Here is a 23,233-nt window from a genome sequence, read left to right as displayed (position 1 = left end):
TAAAAAGACACCTTTTTATCGCTCAACATTTTGGCGCCGTTGCCGGGGAGAGTGTAGCCATTTTTAAAGAGTACTGTGCTTCTGATGAGTGCCTGTTAGGAAAGAGTTGGGTATTAAAAACGGAAGGTAAGAACCTGCGTACGGAGCATGTAGAAGCCCTGCTCTCCCACCTGCTTTCCAATAGAACTGGTAAAGAATTTAGGGTAGAAATAAATGTTTGAATTTTTGTGTGAATGACTAAAAAAAAAAATAGAAATTTTGAAAAACAAATCTCATGATTTCACTCAAGTGGTGATGTAAGCACCACCCATTTCACTAATCAATTGACAGGAACATTTGAAGAAGGAACCTCAAAGAAATACATGAAGAACATCTTCTATTATGGTAAGAAATGACTCACATTTCTACTTTTGAATTTCCTATCAAAGACCTAGGAGGAGTGACACAAATGCACATAACTCCCCCATCTTCTCTACCAAATTTCCATGGCTTGACAAATGAAGATCCAGATACATTCTTATTTGGTTTTGAAATACTTTGTAGAGGATATGATTATTGTACTAATGATCAAAGGTTGAAAGTGTTTCCTCTTACTCTGAAAGGAGCAGCGCTCCGATGGTTCATGAACCTTGGTGGGAATTGCATCCAAACATGGGAGGACATGAAGAACACATTCTTGAAGAAGTACCAAGGCTATTGAAAATCCAATGAAGATATTTTTAGTATGATACAAGGGGAAGATGAATGTTTGGAGGACTACGTAGATCGATTTCATTACAACCTTCAAAAATAAAAATACAAGAATTTGGAAAAAGAGATCTTAAAAACACTCATTCTTAAAGGAAGCAAAGATAAATTTTTAGAACTCTTAAATCTGATAGGAAAAGGTGATGTTTCTTAGATGTCATATGATGATGTTTGTGAATTGTGCATAAGGTATTCAAGAGGAATCTCCAAGGCTGGTAAGAATTCTAGAGATGTTTGTTCTTTATTTTCGAAATCTACTACAAGAACAGGAGACATAAGAACTGAAATCAATGATTTATTTGAAAATTTTAAAGTTGATTGCATTAGCTCTCTAAGCTCAAAATTGGATGTTTTGCAGGTTCAAAAAAATCAAGAATTTGATGAAGTGTTTTTCCCTCATAACCGAAAGGAGCATCCCGTAGATAGTTGTCCTTCCTTATCTAGGATGGAAGTATCATATCAAAGAGATGAGGAAGTTGCAACAAATTCAAAACCATGGAAATCATGGCCTACAGGTATCGTTCAAAACACTTCTTCTCCGTTCTCTTACTTGCATAATCCATTATGGAATATTAATGTGTTAGGGCAACCATGTCAATCTCAATATAACCACCACCAATCTTGTCTACAAGTTTGGTATGGTTCACCTTATGATTGCATGGCTACTCTCCCTCAACTTGTAGCACAAACATATTCTCCATATTCTTTACCAGCTCTTCACAACATCTTGCTTTCCCATCAAAACCATTCACACAACCCAATCAACCACATCATCAAAATGCTCCATTCCATACACAATTTCCTGCTCAACTAATTCCACACCCTCACCACAATAAACCAGTACAACATGCTTATAGTGTTGAACTGCAAAATTTACCTACCCTTCCCACCCATTCTATCTCACATGCGCCATTTGAAAAAACTTACAATGAGATTCAGAATGTTTCAAATTAAAAAATTGTAGAAATTATGGGAAATAATGAGGTTTGTTCCTCTTTCTGCTAAGTTCATATAGAGAAATATTAGCTATAATTATATTCATGTCTTTGAACTAGACATATTCTAGAGTTTCAATCTAAACATTTTGTTTTGAGGTAGAAGTTACATGCTATGCAATGGTTATAATAATTTATGGGTTACACTTGAATATCATCTTATGATTTGTCACGTTGCACATAAACAATAGGTTAATTTGACAATGCCTGAATGTTTGTAAAAGTAACAATTAATTCCATCAAAACACAATTTCATTCCAACAAAACAAAATTTAGTAATGCTTGAATTTATATACCGAGTAGTCATAAAAATAATGTCAGCAAACATTCTATACAAAGACTTCCGAAGACGAAGCTAACCACCAAACAAGCCAGACAAAGACTTCCCAAGGCTAAGCCAACCACCAAACAATCTTCCTTGAACAAAAACAAGATCTCCAACAAGTCAAAAAGGTTGACCTTACCAAGAATGTAACTTCTCAAAATTTCAGCTTCATTAATTAGGTCTGCATCTTCGGCTTCCAAAAAATTTAACCTACAGTAACCCAAGAATAAAAAAAACTTGCACGAGTGCATTAATAATAGTGGGAGATTAGAATTATTTCTTTCGCTGAGATTCTTATTTTCTTTATTAGGGTGATTTCTTGCCTTCCAACCTCCTCACACTACTTTTCTATCGCAAATAAAATTCCAAGGTGTGTCACTAGAGGAGGTTAAAGTCCTCTTATTTATAGTCTTCACAAGGGCTAGAGTGGGCCTCTCTAGGCCGACTTTATCATGGATGACAAACTTGGTCATGGGGTCTTTCTAGAATTTTCTAAACATCAAAATAATATTTTATTTCTTGATACAAGAGCCCAATCGGGTCTATTACATCATGACATAAACTTTGACTCAAGACAAAAACCCTAGAGCACTCAATGGGTGCTTAGACCTAGGAACCAAAAATTTTAAGCATGAAACCCATGCTTTAGTAAATAAATTTTCTTTTACAATAATTGTATTTTTATTTTGATAAGTACATAAGAGATACATCATGTCATGAGCCAAATACAATTATGAAGACCAATACTAGTTACAACTTTCAATAGAAACTTCACATGTTACAAACCCGTAATGTCTTTTAGGGAAGATTGCTCCTCAACTAAACTCGTCTCTCCTTCTTTTGTACTTCATATCCATAGAATTTCTCTTAAATGAATTTCATGTGTGATGTCTATCAAAGGAGCTCAAATGTATACTTTATATAGCCTTCCAAGGGCTCTTTAAGCCCAATGGGAGGCCAACTTCAGCTAGCTAGTTGACATGTTCTTGAGAGCACTATAAACATTTTCCCAAAATACAAAATGATTTTATTTATTTGACACAAGTGCCCAAATGGGTCTTTAAATAATGACAATGACCTTTTCATTCAAGAAAATCCTATAGGCATGCAATGGATTCCTGACATTTTAACCAAAGACTCAAGCATGAAATCCATGCTTTATAAAAGTTTCTTTTGACAACTGTCTTTATTCTTTTGATCAATATATAATAATTACATAATGACATGAGACAAATGAAAATTATGAATACTGAAACTAGTTACATTCCCTAGCATACATGAGCATGTTGATTAGACTAAGCCATAGGAGAAACATCAATTATGTTTCCATTTTGATTTTCTCGCTTAGTTTGGGACAAAGTTTCATTTGATAGATGATGACAAAAGGATAATTATGGTTCATGATATATGTTTCATGGTGAGATTGTCTAGTCCTCTACGTGCAGCAAAACAAGATCTCTAAGGGCAGCAAAATAAGATCTCTTCAAGATGAAGGCTCTTCTGGCATTTTTTTCTCACCAAGACAACTTGCAACACCTCTTGCAATTTTGGACCTGAGGAAACCCTAGAAACCCTAGGGTATTCAATCATGTGTATATTATAAGACAAATTACAAACTTTCGAAATCTTGATGTGTCTCTCAATAGGTCGAAGATCCATATTTATATATCCTTTCTAAGAGGCACCATTAGCCCTTTCTAGGCTGAGTTTTCCTTTGCTAGCCAAATTGGTCTTAGGAGTCTTCTAGACATTTACAATTTCAAAATAATTTTTCTTTCCTTGATACAAATTCTCGAAAGGGTGTTTTACAATATGACAAGAACTTTTGACTCATGACAAAACCTGGGAGTATTCAATGGATGATTGACCTAATGACAAAGTGAATTGAGCATGAAAGCCATGCATTAAAAAATTCATTTTATTTCTTTTTTTGATAGATACATAAGAATTACATCATGACATGAGTCAAATTACAATTATGAAGACCAAAACTAGTTACATTCTTCAACATATCAAAGTATGCTGGTATTTTTTAATAATGGAAGATTAAATTCTATCAGATTATGTTGAGTTCTCAAGTGATCGATTGAGTTCATTGGTTAGGATGAACAGATTCTCAAGTTCTCAAGTCTTTAATTATTACTTGAATATTTTAAACGCAAATAAATTCTTTATAACTCACTTGTACTAATATAATGTTCTTGTGGTTTCATCAAGACATTTCTCAACATCTCTTATGACACTCGTTAACAATTTATCTCATTTGATGGAGTGTTATAGGACACTCAACCAAATAGGTATTTGTCATATCTATCTTTATAGAGTGATGGAAGTTCAGGTAGGATAGAAGAAATTGACCAAACATCTGCTACATCGTCTAGCAGGCAAAGATCAACTAGAGGTGAAAATATTAGAACAAAATTCCATAGACGTATGGAAATTTTTCTCGCTAAAGGGGGGTCATGTTCTTATGATAATGAGAACATAAATGAAATCGAGGTTCCGTTGAGGCACAAACATCTAGTGAAACAAGGGGAACCCAAGGATCTTCCTTAAATAAACAATGATTTTTCTGTCAATGAAAGGATATACTGCATTGCCCCATCGTCATGACATGGTTTGGGGTTATTTTCCATGGATTCCATAAAGGTATGTTACAAAGTATTAACTGAATTGATGGAGTATGTCATACCTTGTTACAACTACAATGATTGGGTACAACTAGTCCAATATACCAAAATTATGCAAACATATGAAGCCGCCACAAATTATAAACAACTAAAAGGATATGATGAAAATAAAGGTGCAAATATGTATATTGATGGAAGGACAAAAGCAACAGGGAATATTGTAGTGTTTATAGATAGTACATGACCCATACCCACAAATAAGAAAACCAATTGTATATTCGAGGGACGTGAAGGAAACCATGTACTTGTATGTTCCATTAAATCAATATATGCAGGGGAAGAGTTGCTCGTTGCTTCACTATGCATATGAAAAACTTAAGAAAATGCATTCCTTCATGCTTTTAAAACTATTGTTTCTATACAATATGGAATTTATACTAATCCAGCCATAATTCCTCTTGCAATAGCCTTCCAAGATGATGAAGTTTTTTATAAATTTAGAACCTTTTATATTCACCATGATATGTCGTGAAGTTTCTATATAAATTTAGACATATGTCAGTAATGGATTTCTTATTAATTTAATGATGATTAAATTTGGATGAAATTGCAAATTACACTTATTTGATAAACATGGCAATAAGGGGAAGGGACCATCTTTAGAGCATTCCACAGATGCTTGTGAGGAAGAGGTTGCTAAAGAAGTATTTTTTATGTCCGCTGATCCAATCCAAGCAATAATGAAGCTTCAAATGAAAGAAAACAAGAAAATTAATTCTTTAGTTTTGATTGAGCCTTAGAATGATGAGATAAAAGGCGAAACCAAAACCTTGATGCAACAAGTTTGTTGGTATGCGGTGAGAAAATCATTTAATTACCCCATTACTTGTTTACGATTTAGTTATCTCATCCTTTATAAAAAGAGCCTTTATTTTCCACGCTTTTTTTGAGGAGCACGATCCTCATGCCACAACTATGGGGGCTAGTGTTGGTAAGAGCATTGATGCTCCACCTATAAGTGAGTCACCAATAATTGAGACTAGTAGACCCTCTCAACCACCCGCAACAAGATTTGCATGCCCTGAACAACATATGTTAGGGTGTAGACATGATGTTGTGGCATGCTGTGGATGCACAGCATGATCCGATTGCACAATTTGAAGTGATATTTCCTATATCTTCCCATGTTACTAGCAAGGGATCACTACCGAACCCTATTTTGGTAGATGATGATAATGTGCCCATGAAAATAGAGAAACTTCCAGGTATTTAAGAAGTGTTTTAAATAGTAAGTACAACCTAAATGAAATTAACATATAGTTTGTCATTATTTCAAACATTGTATATTTTTTTGTAGGAAATGATGTATTTTATAGGTGCTTGTATGACATAACCTTGGAAATATTTGGGCCAACCATTCCCACAACATGTAAATCCCAAAGTTCTAAGTTAAAATATGAACTTATTACAAGGATGGCTTGGTGATGGTACCTTCAACAAAACTATAGTTACCTCAAAGGAAGGCCTACATTTAAAATATATACAGGACCAATATAGGTCTCAATCGGAAAAGGCCAGTTTGCATGAGCACCACCCATTTATTCCAGAGATGGAGTGTAGAGCACTTGTGGCATATGCAAACGAGATGGAACTTCGAAAAGTAGGGAAGATAGGACCAGGACGAGGAAGTAATGAGGCACTTTTAATAACGTAATTATGATGTTTTATCATCATTGTGACATCTAATTAAGTTTTTCAATATTTTAAATTTGGCTCCCAGATACTTCCAAAGCCACGATGGCTAGAATAGATAAACATGGGAAACATCATCTTGGCCTAGGTGGTTACTCGAAATTGTCCGCAAAAATTGTAAGTATATAAAAAAATAATTTGCATCCAAATTATAAATTGTTAACAATTTTAATTTAATGTCACATAAGAAGAAAAATTCATGTTCTAATGAAAAATTGTAGGGGTCACAATTGAAAGAGGCTCCCACGGAGGAAGACATAAAGCTTACTTTCATGTATGACTATTAATCTATGGTTGAATGAAGGACAACCTTGGTGCCTTCAATGTCTTCCACCACCCAACCTAACAAACGAAAATAAAAGCAATGAATAAGAAGAATGATGACATAGCTGCATTGAAGAAACAACTAAAATTACCTCAGCTATAGCATCCACAAACACTAGAAGTCCTAGAAGCCTAGCAGGGGCATGAAGAACTCATGGACTTAATCTTGAAATTGAATGACCAACTAAAAGAGACTGAAAAGAAATTGGATACTTTGATCCAATTAAAACAAGCAGATGTGGCCACCTCTTCAAAAAATGTTATCCCCACAGTTTCTACAATACTACCATCCATACTAGCAGCATCTTTGGCACCTACAGTTCCACATGCAACAACCTTGCCAGCAACAACAAAATCTACATCAGCAGCAGACGCATCAGGAGAGAAAGCAACAAAACTTGTGAAAGCCATGGAGGAAATGACCATCTAGGCTATAGAGATGAAAAAGCTAAAGGAAAAGGTGGCAAAGTTGGAAATTGATTGCAAACTAGCCCAACTCAAGCAAAAAGAAGAAACACAAAAGGCACAGAGAATGGGTGAAAGAATCAAAATCCTAGAGAAGGATTTAACACCGGAAAAACCACTTGGACAAACCAAAGAAATGTTGTGGGCCAATATCATTGACTCTGTCAATGATATTTGGCCATTAATCCAAGTTATTTTTGAGCAAACAGAGCTAGTAAAGGTATCTACTGAAGCTATCCAGAAAGTAAAAGAGGAGTTTGGAAACAAGCTAGAGGATGCAAATAGACTCATCCATTTCCTCAACAACAAGAATAGATATGAGCTCTAGGAGCTAAATATAGAAGACATGACTGCTGCCATTCTAGAAATAAGGAAGGTCCTCTCCAAAAGGAACCTTATGCTGAATTTGGAAGAAAAGTTCCACAATATGCAAATAGCCATTAATAGGTTCATGACTAAATTTTAGATTTTGAGGGGGAAAGGTCTGCCCAGTCATATGGTCATTAGTGACAAAATCATGACACAATTGGACTATGGTGATAGACTTAGAAGGTTGGCTAAGGAACAAGCCAGTTCTTCGTCCATCAAAGCCCTACCAATAGGCAAAGTATTATATGACACATTTGAGAACTTGTTTTTCCTTGAACATGAGGTAAAACATTTGTTCCTCAACAAGCCCAATTTTGCAAAGTATATTGAGGCTGATGAAATCTACAAGAGAATGGTAAATGTGAAATTACCTGATGTAGAATGGTGGGAGAAAATGATAGATTTACTGTGATAAATAAACAACTGAAAGTTACTACGCAGTAAAAATGAAGGCAGCAGGGTGAAACAGGTAAAAACAGCACAACATGGTCAAAGAGTATCAGGGTTAAAGAGTATCAGTTGAAAGATGAAAGCAAAGAAGATTCCAACATGAAACTCCACAATTGGAGGCTAGCATAAAGGGCTACACCTCAACCATAAAGGCCATCACAACCATAATAAAAGGGAAAACAAGAAACAGTTCATTAGCTGTCTCTATCTTCTTGCAAGAAGATATTTGTATTTCCTAAACTAAATCTCAAGTTGTTTTGAGATATTTTGTAATAAGTTTTTGTATAAATACTTCACAATTCGAAGTATGTAGTGTGGATTCTTAGACATTTCTATAGTTTTCTTGATCAAAGACTGTAAGCTATTGTACCACTGTTGGACCAGCAAGCTGGATTATTGAATAAAATAAAGACATTTTACTGGATTCATGTGTAGTGTGAAATACAGACAAGTTTCTTCTTTTGTGTTGTCACTTTTCTTTAAAAAAAATTCCATAATCTTAAATGTATTTGAAATCTAAGTGCTTAATATGGAATGATATCTCAGAACTTGCTTCACTGCACTCTGTTTTGACTATTAGGCATTTTGTATGTTTTCTGCTAAAATTATCTAAGTTAAGGAATTCTTGAGTGCTCCTTAGTTCAGATAGTTTCCCTCTGGTCTATAGTAAAGAAATCTTAATTGCCCTTTGCTCATGATCATCCTCTGTTCCTCCTCTTAGTCCCGGTTTGAGGATTCTTAAGTGCCCTCTCACCCTGGTTAAGATCATTTCATCCTTTCGACCTAAAATCTATGTTTCTCTCTGTTAGCTTGCCCATTGAACACTCCCTCTAATGATTTAATCCCAGTTCTGCTACCCTTCTTTGACTGGACCATAGCCCAATAGCCAAAGAAACCATTCTATCCATCTGTTTAAGGATTCCACCATCCAACTTCAAATACATACCCAAAAACCCCCTCAAATTTTAAGAACTAGCCTAAAATCCCAACAAACAAAGCTAAAACATATAGATAGAGCCCTCTCTGAGTCATAGCTTGGCTAGAGCCTATACTTAAATGATTGGTTTGTAGTTACCTCAGTCTTTTCCTTCTTCTCATAACTTCTAGGGAAAATTTCTTAGTGATAACATAGTGGCGACCATACTGAGGACAACCCTCAGTCCTAATAAATCTTTAAGAAATTTTTAATTCTGTATTTAGAGCCTCTTAAAGTATTTTATTAGAAGTTATTTCTCATGAAAAGAAAACAATTTAAAAAAAATATGAAATTCTGGCTTCGAGGAAAGCTCATTATACTACGGCTAACCCGGATCCAAACCCTCCCCCAGTATTTGATAATCCCAACCTGATTTCAAGAAAATCCAAAACAGAAGAAAGTTCAGGCAGTCACACACCCTTAGTTAAGGCTAATTCATGCCCTGATGAATGGTTGTTTTTAGAAGATATTCCCTTTGATGAGAAATTTGATTTGTCATTATTTAGATCAAAGTATGAAAGTGAAATTTTTGACACTGTCATAGATCCAGAGTTTATTGTAGACCTCGAAGTCCAAAAAGCCAACAAATCAATTGATGAGTACCTTCTAAATTCACCATAATCATCCCTTAGTACTGCCAGGATCCCTGAGCTTTCTGAACAATTGTCCACTACTCTTAGTTCACCATTATTCCCTTCAACATCTGAAGCCCATTCCCCACCTCCATTCATACCCTCACTCCCTTACCAACCTATCATATCCCAAGTACCACATCCTGGTCCTAGTTCATCCTCCACTACTGCATCACCTTCCAGTGCCTCAACCCCACATTTTAGCCCTTCCTAGCTTATAGCCGTGGAAAATAGATATGCTCCCCTTGTCTTACATGCTCCACTTGGTGCCATGCCAAAAAACTACCATAGTAAAATCGTCCAATTTGATGGCATAGGACACTACACTACACTGCACAACACCATGTTAATAAAATGATAGACTACTTTGAACTTCATGAAATTGATATTGTGGATGTCCAAATGAGATTATTCGCTCAGAATTTAGCTGGTGATGTTAGAAAATGGTTTAGATCATTGCTTGATAATAGTATTGATAGTTTAGAAGTATTTCAACAACAATTTTTGAATAGATGGGAAAAGAAAAAGAATCCTCTACAGATCCTTTCTAAATATGAAAATATTAGGAGAGGACCCAATGAAACTGTTCAAGATTACTGCACCAGATTTAACAATATATACAATGCAATTCCAGTTAATCTTAGACCCCCACCTGACTTAGCATTAATAAAGTTCCCTGATGGTTTTGACACAGGCATGGCATTCAGCCTCAAGGAAAGAAACCCCCCAACCCTAGAAGATATGCAAAGTGTAGCAGTAAGTGTAGAGGTTAATTTATTAGCTAAAATAGCTAGAGTTAGGAATGAAAGAAGAGGATCAGCTAAAGGTGAGCCTTCACCCTCGGACATTAAAATAGATAGCTTAGCAAAAGGCATGGAAAAGTTTATGGATAGAATAGAGAATATAGAGAGGAAACCCTAGTGGGATAATCAACAGGCACCTCCAGTTAGAAACCCAAACTTTAGGAAAAACCAAAACCAAAACCAAAACCAAAATACTGGAAAAAATGGACCTGATTAGAATATAAGACCTCCTTTCCAGGTAAATTATGTGGAAACATCCCATCCTAAAGACCCAGAGCAAGATACACAGATTAACCTGATGGGATTAAATGATGAAGGTGTTGTTTTTCTGACCCAAGATGATCAGGAATTGCATATGCTGCAGCAATTGCAAATCCATTTCAGAGAGTCATTCGATTATAAACAAGGTTATGATTCTACCATCTTTGAAGTACATAAGCAGTATAACCTAAGGAGTAAAAAGAATTCTAATATCCCTGACCAAACCAAGAAATCAGTGCCAAATCAACCACAGAAAATAAAAGAAGCCCCGGTTTATAAAATCCTCCAGATTCTCCCTAGACAAAACTAGGATCCTTCTGGTCCTACCATTAAAGATATAACCCCTAATCAACCTTCTGATGATCAACCCTCTTCTTTAATTCCCTCCAAAAAACCAGTGGACACACCTCAAAATACTAGATTGGAAACTTCACAAAAATAAGTCCCCAATAAAGGAAAAGAAGACCATCCCACTCAAATCCCTGCTATCAGAAGTCCAAACCCTCAAACAAAGAAAGCCCCTTTGCCTTTTAATTTGGCAGAAAAGGTGGCTAAGCTAAAGATTTCAGTCACTTTGACAGATTTAATCAAGAATGAAACCTACAAAACACAGATAAACCAGACCTTGAACCTTGCTGAAAATGAGGATTCTGTTAACCTGTTTGATGACCAACCAAAACTTATATTTGGTCTAGATGTCAATGGAAAACCACTAGAAGGAGGAATACCACCTTTCTACATTAGCCTTGGCATCCACGACAATATCCTTCATAATGTAATGTTGGATTATAGGGCCTCCCACAACTTAATGCCCAAATCAGTAATGGAAAAATTGAACCTAGACATTACAAGACCTTACAAGGACTTATTTTCATTTGACTCAAGTCAAGTAAAGTGTCTAGGGTTGATTAAAGACCTCTGTGTTACCTTAGTTCAATATCCTGCCAAGAGCATCCTCATGGATATTGTGGTTGCTGACATCCCACCAAAGTATGGCATGCTTTTATCCAGGTCATGGGGAGCCAAACTTTAGGGATCTCTACAACTTGATATGTCATATGCAACAATTTTTGTTTTTGGACAACCCAAGAAGCTGTACCGAGAAACTTTAATGAAATACATGGTGAGTAGCTAGGATCGGCCTCAAAACTTTCCTATCTACTCTGTACATTCAAACCTTGATTCTTTTATTTTGTATAATACTGATGAAACACAAGAAACTCTTTTAGACAGTGTTGATACAGAACCAAAATAAATTGCAGTTTCAAAACAAGAGGAAACTGTCCAAACTTTAGAACTTTCCACTAAACAAGGTAGTCAAGATGAGGAAAAGTTGGTGGAAACAGATGATACTAATTATGAACATGAGATATTGTGGCATCTTGAGTTTGATGGATCAGTCAATAAGCTTGGAGCAGGAGTAGGAGTTTGGATATACAATCTAGAGAATGACTACTCAGAAGGCCATGCATACAGACTAAATTTTAAATTTACTAACAATATGGCTGAGTATGAAGCACTAATTTTAGGTCTTAAATTAGTTAGGAAGCTAGGAGTTATAAGAGTTTCTGTCATGGGAGACTCCGAATTAGTGATAAAACAAATTAATGCTGTATATATGACCAAAGACCCTAGATTAAGTTGTTACAAAGGAACCATTGTAGAAATACTAAACACTTTCTTGGAAACCAAAGTTGTTGTAATTCATAGAAAACATAATATGCAGGCTCATAGTTTAGCAATGTTTGCCACCACCTGCAAGTTACCCTTTCAGCTTAACTATCAATACACTGCTGAAGTAAGGCACAGGCCTGTAATTCCAGATAATTTGAAGAACTGGCAAATATTTGCTGATGACAAACAAATAAACAACTTTTTTATCCCAGAACAAGAATTTGTAAATAGTAATATAGATACTGACACATCAATAGATCCTAACACTAAATATAAAATAGAAATAAATGAGATAGAAGGTGAAGAGATAGATAGATTTCAAAATCAGATGTAGAAAAGCTATAGCAAGTTGAGATTGATGAGATAATTAGCGAAGACACTGAAGTAATAAATATCAAAGACAATTTCTTACCTAAGGGATTAACCCCTTTGGAAGACCTGTTTGATTCAAATGTTGTTCCTAGAAAGCCTAAAATGGAACCTTTGAAATTTGATATGGAGGAGTGTAATATTGGCACTGATGAAAATCCAAAATTGATCAAACTTTCTAAATCATTACCTCCCACAGAAAGAGTTAAATACATTGAATTATTAAAAGAATTTCAGGATGTATTTGCTTGGAGTTACGAGGACCTCAAATCCTATGACACCAGCATCATACAACACACAATCCCTATAAAAGAAAATAAAAAACCTTTCAGACAAACACTTAGAAGGATAAATCCTGTCCTATTACCTTCAATTGAAAAGGAAATCCAGAAAATTTATGATGCTAAGATAATTGCACCAATTAGATTTTCTGATTGGGTTTCAAACCTGGTGCCAACTAGGAAGAAAATTGGTGAGATCAGACTTTGTGTGGACCTTAGAAACCTCAACAAAGTATCACCTAAAGACAATTACCCTCTCCCCAAAATGGACCATATTTTGCAAGGGGTAGTTGGATCAACCAAGATCTCATTATTGGATGGGTTTTCAGGTTACAATCAAATCTTAGTTCATCTTGATGATCAAGCCAAGACTGCCTTCACTACTCCTTGGGGCACATTCATGTATGTGAACATGCCTTTTGGACTAATGAATGCAGGAGCCACTTTCCAAAGGGATATGGATATAGCCTTTTCCAAATAAATTCATGATTTCCTTGTAATATATCTAAATGACATTACTGTATTTTCAAAATTTGATTGCCAACATTTGGATCATTTAAGGCAGGTTTTTATCAAATGCAGGAAATATGGAATTTCTTTAAACCCCAAGAAGTCTTTGCTTGGGTTAGAAGAAGGAAAGTTACTAGGTCATATAATTTCAAAAGATGGTATCTGAATAGACCCTGCAAGAATAGAAGCCATATTATAGATACAACATCCGAGGAACATCAAAGAATTACAAGCTTTCTTAGGATATTTATTTCGAATCTAGCAGAATTAATTAGATCAATGAACAATATGTTGAAAAAAGATTTGACCATCAAATGGAATGTTGAGGCTAAGAAATCCTTTGAAGACATTAAACTAGCCTTAACTAGAACACCGGTTTTGATTAGTCCAAAATTTGACAGAGATTTCATCTTATTTTCCTTTGCTTCTAAGCACACAATTGCTGTAGTTTTACTGTAGAAAAATGACCAAGGCTATGAACAACCTATTGCTTTCTTTAGCAAGGCCTTGAGAGATGCCCCCTTAAAATATAACATAATGGAAAAACAACTTTTGCTTTGGTCAAAGCTATCAAGGACTTTAGAGTATACATTTTATATTCTCATATAGTAGCCAATGTTCCCAATTCAGTAGTCAAAGGCATCCTAACTCAGGGTGGTCTAGATGGAAAGAGGGGAAACTAGATTGCTACTATTTTAGAATATGACATAGAAATCAAACCAACTAAGTTAATCAAGGGCCAAGGTTTAGCCAACCTCATGGCTGAGTCAAATTGTCAGGCCCTAGATATAAACTTTATTGCACAAGTAAATAATGAAGAGGAGATGGCGACTCCACTAATCAGAGAGGCTTTATTGAATCACCATGGTATGCTGATGTCATTTATGTTTTACAAAATTTACAAGCTCCTCCTGGATTATCTAAGACCAAAAGTAGATTTTTGAAGATGAAGTCCTTAAAATTTTGTATATTAGACAATGCTTTGTTTTAGAGAAATTATGAAGGTATTCTCCTCAACTATTTATTAAAAGATGAATCTGACAAAGTATTACAAGAGTTTCATGCAAGTGACTGTGGAGGACACCTTTACTAGAAAACCACTACAGATAAAATTCTTAGAGCTGGTTTCTACTGGCCAACTTTGTCTTCTGATGTAAAGATGATCCAAATTGGATCCTAGAACACTCTCTAAGTTTTCATGAACTCTTTAAAAATTATGCCAAGACTACAAATCTTGTAAAGATCAAGCTTATCAGAGATATCCTCGTAACAATTGCAATTTGTGATCAGCATGGAACAACGAGGACCATCGGTCAAGCGCGCAGACCGTCAGCCCATGGTAACGCGCTATTGCAAATTAGCAAATCCAAAGGCAATTTCAAGAAACGGGGGTAGTTTCTGATATGTGATTAGCGACAAGTTGCTAATCGCATATCGCAGGGCAAACCCCTCAAAGAAGGAAAGGCCGCAAGCACCCGGACCCGAAAAATCATAAAATGCAATGGATATCGTTCTGATTCTGTCAGAAGCGGGGTCCCACAAAAACCGGTAGAATATTGGAAGGGCTTTGGGTGGTAAGTAGTTTCAACCGAGTCCCACCCAATGCAACACAATGGTTGCCACACATCTGGCTGAAGAGAGAGAAAACTGCTCACATCAGATGGATAAACATCATGTTACTTATTCGCCCGATATGGACGATAACCATAGGATTTGGAGGCTCCAGATCAATGACAGAGACACGTTCTGATGGATGATCGGATTTGACGAGGTTAACAGGCAGAGTTGTATAGGATTTGAAGTCTGATGTGGACGATGTGTTGGCGGAAGGTCATGTTTCACAGGCATTCTTGGAGTTAACGAAATAAATGGCCAAGAGAACTGACACTCATCCGTTATGAAATAGGTGGCCACCTCCCTGTGAGGCGTTATACAGTGACTGATGACACAGGATAGAGGGATTCAAATGAACAGAGGCAGGGGAACCAGAAAGCCGGGAAGCGGAAACGAACAGTCAAGAATCAGATTGGCTTTAAAGCCACAAATTAACAGAGAGAGAAGAAGCAAGTTAGAAGCAGAAAGTTAAGAGCATAGAGAAGAAGCCAAGCTGACCTGCAGAAGCAAAGGCAGCATCGAGCTAGAGTTAAGATAGAGACAGAGAGAGTCAGAGAGTCTGTGTACTCTAGAGAAGGCTTGAGAGGTTCAAGCGAACTCCTCTGTATATGTCTGTCATGTATTGAGTCTCAGATTGGACTCATACCATTGTGACCAATAGAGGTCAAGATTCAGTAAGGAGAGTCTGTGTACTCCAGAGACTTGGGGGATCCAAGTACAGTCTTGCTAATTTATATCTATTGTGTGAGACTCAAATTGAGCTCACTGTTGTAAAAAATCTGCTTTGAAAACATAATAGAGAGGCCACTACTGAAGGTTGGACCAAGAGACGTAGCCCAGGAGTATTGGGTGAACTCCTTATTAAACTTGTTGTGTTTATATGTTTGCCTATTGTGTTTTCTTTAACTGCTTCAGTGTTTGTGTATTTCACAATCTTATCGATCTGTTGCATAAAATAACATAGACACATCCATGCACATGAGTCTGTAATACCTTATTAATTGTCTTAGATCAATTTTAGATCAAAAGAAATATGTGACCTCCTATCACAAATGTCAAATTTTTGAGGGAAATAAAAAGCTTCTACGTTACCCCTCAATCCAATCTCTGCTGAAACACCTTTTCAACAATGGGGTCTAGACTTCATTGGTGAAATTCACCCACCTTCCTCTGCCCAACACAAATGGATCCTCACTTCCACAGACTATTTCACCAAATGGATATAGGCCATACCTTCAAGGCAAGCCACTAACATTGTTATCATAACCTTCCTTGAAAATAAAATTCTGTCACGATTTGGATGTCCAACTAAGCTCATTACTGATAATGTAGCAGCCTTTAAATCCAAAAGAATGATAGATTTATGCAATAAGTATCATATAACCCTGGGCCATTCCACAGCCTATTATCCTCAAGGAAATGCACTGCAGAATCCTTAAACAAAAGCCTGGTGAACATCATAAAAAATCTGTTCGAGGACAATAAGAAAACATGGAATAAAAATCTCGTCAATGCCTTATGGGCAGATAGACTAACCACAAATAAATCAATTGGTACCTCTCCCTACCAACTAGTTTATGGGATGGAAGTGGTCTTTCCATCCTCCTTGGGAACACCAATGATGAAGCTACTTCAAGAGTTTCAGGTGGAACCAAATAGTATCCAAAGAAGAATCAACCAAACAATACATCTTCAACAAACCAGGGAAGAAGTATATATCAGATCTCAAGTTGTGCAGGAAAGGATTAAGAAGATTTTTGACAAGAGAACCAAGGCTAAAGATTTCTACCTTGGTGAAAAAGTCCTAAAATGGGATTCAAGGAGGGAAGATAAAGGTAAGCATGGGAAATTTGATTTCCTATGGAAAGGCCCATATGTCATTTATGCTTTCAGAGGTAATAATTCTTTCTTACTCAGAGAAATGGATGGTACAGAAGCAGAAGGTGGACCAATGAATGGTCGAATGCTCAAACACTATTTTGAACCTAACTACTGATTTTTACTTTCCATTGTACATATTCCATTTTTCTTCAAAAAGTTTAGTTTGGATTGGATGGTGGTCATTGAAGTTGAAGCCCGAAGAGAAGGCCCTGAGCTTTAAAGATTCACTATCATAAGTATCAATAATGCAGAGGCATAGAGGATAATTTTTCAAGGTAACATCAACAACAATTCAAAGGCTACTGATCTACAAAGTTCTTGACATTTCACCAGGAAATGCCATCCCCAAGTGGAGCCACTGTTAGGTTCCTATACCAATAGGAATCATAATTTTGATTGACTGAGATTAAGCCTTGTAATATTGTACATACTTTTTCTTTCTGCAAACATTTTCCATATTAAAAAATTAAAAAATGTAAAGAGGGTATGTCCTAAAAGAATAATCAAAGGACAAAAAGAATGAATATAGGTCAAAAAATGAAATATATGAACCCAAAAAGACAAAAGAGACCATGGAAAGTGTGCAAGTAAAAATGCCACTACTATTTACCTTTTTATGCTTAATAAATGATTGTGTGCAGCTTGTTACTTATGCCACAATCCATGAATAATCAAAATGTTTAAACTTGGCTATTTCATATTTTCAATTTTATATTTATAGCTAGAGAATAAAATGTGACCAAACAATGTAATCTTGGCAGATAATTAGATAGGTAGAGTAAATAAAAGGAGCTCAACTGTTCAATTTGAGCCCTTGGATGATATAAGGTTAGACTTAGATAGTTTATTTTCTAAAGAAAAGAAAAAGATTGATAAGGGTTTGCTAGCCTAAATGCACCCAAATAAAGTGAAGAGAAAATGGTAGGATGAGTAAGTGGGTAAGTAGTAGAAAGGTTGCAAAAATGTCTTGTGATTACATGAAAGGCACTTATGATATTTTTCCAAATGCATCTTTTAAATAGGCATAAGTGGTACATAAGCAAAGACAATGGCTCACAACATGATTCATTTAACATCCCTATCTTTCATTTTAACCCCTACATCACTCATTAACTTCCCCTTCATAATAAAAGATTAATATCTTTAGCTCCTTAAGTCAAAGAGGCTCAGAGCATTTCTCTGACTTCTGGAGGGACTGGACCCTTAGCTTGATGACTTAAGAAACAAAGGTGTTAAAAACCCCTTGCAATTCATTCATCCCCCCCACAAAAACCCTTTTCCTAAAGGCTAAGTCTTTTGCCTAGGGAAAACCCATAACAAACATGTTCTATGTTAAAAAACCCACCATGTAACATTTATCCTAATTCAAGCACCCCCCCACTCATTTCACTTCATATTAACTTTTATTAATATATACAAAATCCCTGAAAAACCCAATTTCCCATATATATTTAATTCTTGTGTATAAATTAACCCCACCCCTTAGTTTAATTATAAACTATATTACTACCCATATCCCACAAAAATATATTAATAACCCCGCCATAGCCCTTAATCCCACATTAGAGCACCTCGATGAGATTAAAGGTTAAGATAATCTCATATTGCCATGATTAGGCCCATGGGCCCCCCCGAAAACTTTATGGTTAAATCACTGCGCAACTCCCATCTCCCGACCATCGTTGATCGTTCCCCTTTACATCCAATGCATCTCATCCATATCTGGCCAATCTGATGTCCACCCTTTACCCGCCCGATGAGGCATTTTTCCCCTTGGCCCCTGACGCTACTGTAGGTTTTAACCCCTTACAGAAATCACCTTCATACGAATTCTAAAACATAGAAAATAAACAATGCGAGAGCATAACACATAAAACACATACACACAGAGATTTCCCTGGATCCCAAAACCGGGACTACTAGCTTGATTTTTCATTATTTTCCTTTAAATGTTACAATACATATTATACATGCCGAAGCATCCAATACCATGGACCGAAAACCATTGCATCCAAAACCATGGACCGAAAAACCATCGCTTCCAAAAAACATGTGCGAAAATCATGCACAAAACCATAGGTGGGTTCACCAAACCTAACATAGGGTCCAAAACCAAAATTTTCTGGGGCGCTTAGTACACCTCAAACCTCCTGTGACCCCCCCCCCCAATCAGCGCAAAAAAGGGGGTGCTCTGCCCCCCCTCTAACCCTCCGGTTAACTACATGGGCTAGTCATGGAAAGAATATAACACAACCCAACATTCTCCCACTTGTTGTTTTCTTTCCACAGGGGGCCACAAGAGAGCTTAGTCATTTTTCCAGCCCTGAAATGCCCATTGTTTCTCTACACCAAGAGAACTTCTCAGAGCTCACAGATTTTTTCAATGCATCTGCAGTATTCTTCAAAGTGTCCACCTTTACCAGCAACACCTTTTTTTCTTCTATCATATCCCTCACAAAGTGATATTGAACATCAATGTGCTTTGTCTTTGAATGATATGCAGGGTTCTTTGCCAAGAAAATTGCACTTTGGCTGTCACAGTCTATCCTTATAGCTTCCTGTACTAACCCCATACTTGAACACAATCTCTGCAACCAAACTGCTTCCTTGCTTGCATGAGTGGTTGCCATGTATTCTGCCTCTGTAGTTGATAGTGCCACTATAAATTATTTCTTACTCATCCAACTCACTGCACCTTCGAATAGGTTAAACACATACCCACTTGTAGATCTTCTCTAATCCAGATCTCCAACCCAGTCTGCATCAACAAAGCCATGAATATCCAATACTCTGTCCAATCCTGGTCTTCCTTGGTAGCACAAACCATAATCACTAGTGCCACGCAAATACCTGAAAACCCGCTTCACTGTTGTCCAGTGCTCCTTCCCTGGTTTTGACATAAACCTGCTCAATACTCCCACTGCATGTGCAATGTCTAGTTTAGTACAGACCATTGCATACATTAGGATACCGATTGCACTTGCATATGGAACACGGGACATGTCCTCTTCCTCTTCTTGTGTCTTGGGACACTGTTCAACAGATAACCTCACACCTACAAGAATAGGAACCTTCACCAGTTTACTATCCTACATATTACACCTCTGCAGTATTGTCTCAACATACTTCCTCTGGTTTAACCAAAGCTTCCTCTTTGTACGATCTCTTTTAATTTCCATGCCCAAAATATAGTTTGCAGCACCAAGATCTTTCATGTCGAATTTGGAGGACAATTGGGTCTTCAAATCCTGGATAATTTTTTTGTCATTTCCAACTAGCAACATATCATCCACATACAAGACCAAATAAATAACACAGTCACTAATTAATTTAAAATACACACAATGATATGCTTTTCTTCTGGTGAAGTTAAGTCCCCGTATAAATGTATCAAATTTATGATACCACATCCTTGGTGACTGTTTTAACCCATACAAATACTTCTTTAACTTACATACCAATTCTTTCTTACCCTTCACCGCAAAGCCTTCAGGTTGCTTCATGTAGATCTCCTCTTCCAGATCCCCGTGACGAAATGTTGTCTTCACATCCATCCGTTCTACCTCAAAATCAAAAGCAGCAACAACAGATAAAAGTAATCTAATAGAAGTTACCTTGGCAAAAGGAGAAAAAATATCACCAAAATAAATTCTCGGCACCTGGGAATAACCTTTTGCTACAGACAGAGCATTGTATTTCTCCACTTTTCATTCTGCATTTGTCTTCTTTTTGGACACCCATTTGTTGCCAATGGGTTTCCTTCCAGTTGGCAACTCCACCAGATCCCAAGCCTCATTTTTGTGCAAAGATGCCATTTCATCAACCATGGCCTCTTTCCAGAGTTTTCTATCCTCTGAATCCATTGCTTCCTTCACAGTTCTGGGATCATCATCAGTAACAGACAAAGAAAAATTTGAACAGAAAGTAGAGGGACTATACCTTTTTGGCTTCCTTCTTTCTCGGACTGATCTTCTCACAGCCGAAGTTTGTGGCTCTTCATCTTTTGATTCCTCCTTTGTTGTAGAGTCTGATTCTTCCTCCTTCAGCTCAAACTCTATCTTCTCAGGTTCCTTTGGTTGGAATTCATGTTTAATAACATCTTTCACCTCTCTGAACACCACATCTCGGCTATAGACAACCTTCCTTATTACTGGGTTCCAAAGCTTATAACCCTTTAAACCATCCTTATACCCAATAAAGATGCACTTTTCAGATTTACTATCCAACTTGGTTCGTTTCTCCTTTGGAACATGTACATATGCATCACATCCAAATACCCTTAGATGTGAAAGAGAGGGTTTCTTACCAGTCCATACCTCTTGTGGATTCTTATCCTCCAACGCTAATGAAGGTGACCTGTTGACTAGGTAACATGCAGTATCCACCGCCTCTACCCAGAATTCCTATCCTAACCCGGCACCACTGAGCATGCTTCTTGCCCTTTCCATCAACGTCTTGTTCATTCTTTCTGCAACTCCATTTCGCTGAGGTGTATATGGAGTAGTCTTCTGCCGTGCTATACCACACTTCTTGCAGAATTCTTCAAATTCCTTACTGCAAAACTCTCCACCATTATCTGTCCTCAGCACCTTTATCTTCTTCTCTGTCTAGTTTTCCACTAGAGCCTTAAATTCTTTAAACCTGTCAAAGACTTCATATTTCTTCATAAGGAAATATATCCATGTATTCCTTAAGTCATCTATAAATGATACATAGTACATAGACTTACCCAATGATAGAACCTTCACAAGTCCAAACACATCACTGTGCACAAGCTCTAATATATGTTTTTCCCTCTTACCACCAGAGGGGAAACTCACCCGATTCTGCTTCTCGTATACACAATTTTCACAGAAATAAAAATCCAGAGAGATATTACTCATACCTTTTACCATACCTTTACCATGAAGTATTCAAAGGCCCTTCTTTCCAATATGTTCAAGCCTTTGATGCCACAGCATGGTCTTTTCTCCAGATACCACTAGATTTTCTGCTCCAATTTCAGGAACCACGGAACTGTTGCACCCATCAACAATAGTGCTACCTTGCAGCTTGTACAGAGTTCCAATCCAAACTCCCCGCATCAATACCAGTTCTCCCCGAACCATCTTGCAGGTATCCTTCTCGAACAATGTTTTTACACCTACATCATCCAGCTTGCTAACAGAAATCAGATTTCTGACTAATGCAGGAATATGCAGAACACCCAGAAGTGTTCTAACCCTTCCACCTTGCAGCTTCAACTTTACTTTTCCACGACCAATGATTCTAGCCTTCCTGTCATCCCCCAAGAATAAATCGCCACCATAATATTTCTCATACTCACAGAACCACTCTCTATGGGGAGTGAAGTGAAAGGATGCACCTGAGTCAATCAGCCATGCCTCATGTTCTACATGTGTACTTGAAGAAGCCAAGTACACATCCCCACCTTCATCTGAGGTGGTTTTCGCCTCTGCAGAAGGAGCCTCATCAGATCCCTTTCCTTTATCAGGAGCTTTAGATTTACAGTCCCTTTTGTAGTGCCCTTCCTTTCTGCATTTCCAGCACACCACCTTTACAAGTTTTCCTGGAGATTTAGCTCTCCCTCTAGATTTAGATCTCCCACTCAATGACTTATTTTTGTTTTTGTTCTGGGACCGTCCTCGTACAGACAAGGCATCACCATTTTGGCTCTCCATATTTTTCTGTCTCATCTCCTCAGTCAGCAAGGCTGAGACTATTTCATCAAACTGCAAGGTAGTTGCATTGCTACCTATTGCAATAACCAGACTAAAACTGATGCACTTATCTTCATCTGAAATTTTAATATCAATAGATGCTAACTGACTTACCACAGTGTTAAATGCATTCAGATGCTCTGTCACTGAGTCTCCATATTTCATCCTCAGGTTATACATCTTTTTCCATAGGAAAAGTTTCTTCACCAGAGACTTAGACTGGTACAAAGTCGCTAACTTGTCCCACAAAGCCTTTGTTGTAGCTTCCCCTGATACATTAAGCAATATTGAATCTGAGACACACAATCGTATTGTGCTCTTTGCCTTCCGATCCAACTTCTTCCATTCTTCATCGGACACTCCCGTTGGTTTAGTACCCAGATCTACCGCGATCCACTGATCTTTATCCACCAACAGATCCTCCATCTTGAGTTTCCACAACTCAAAACTTTGAC

This window comes from Pinus tabuliformis, chromosome X (assembly GCF_031772625.1).
Source record: "Pinus tabuliformis cultivar Carrire ecotype Pingquan chromosome X, CPIR1, whole genome shotgun sequence".
Lineage (NCBI taxonomy): Eukaryota > Viridiplantae > Streptophyta > Pinopsida > Pinales > Pinaceae > Pinus > Pinus tabuliformis.
This window is presented reverse-complemented; position numbering follows the sequence as displayed.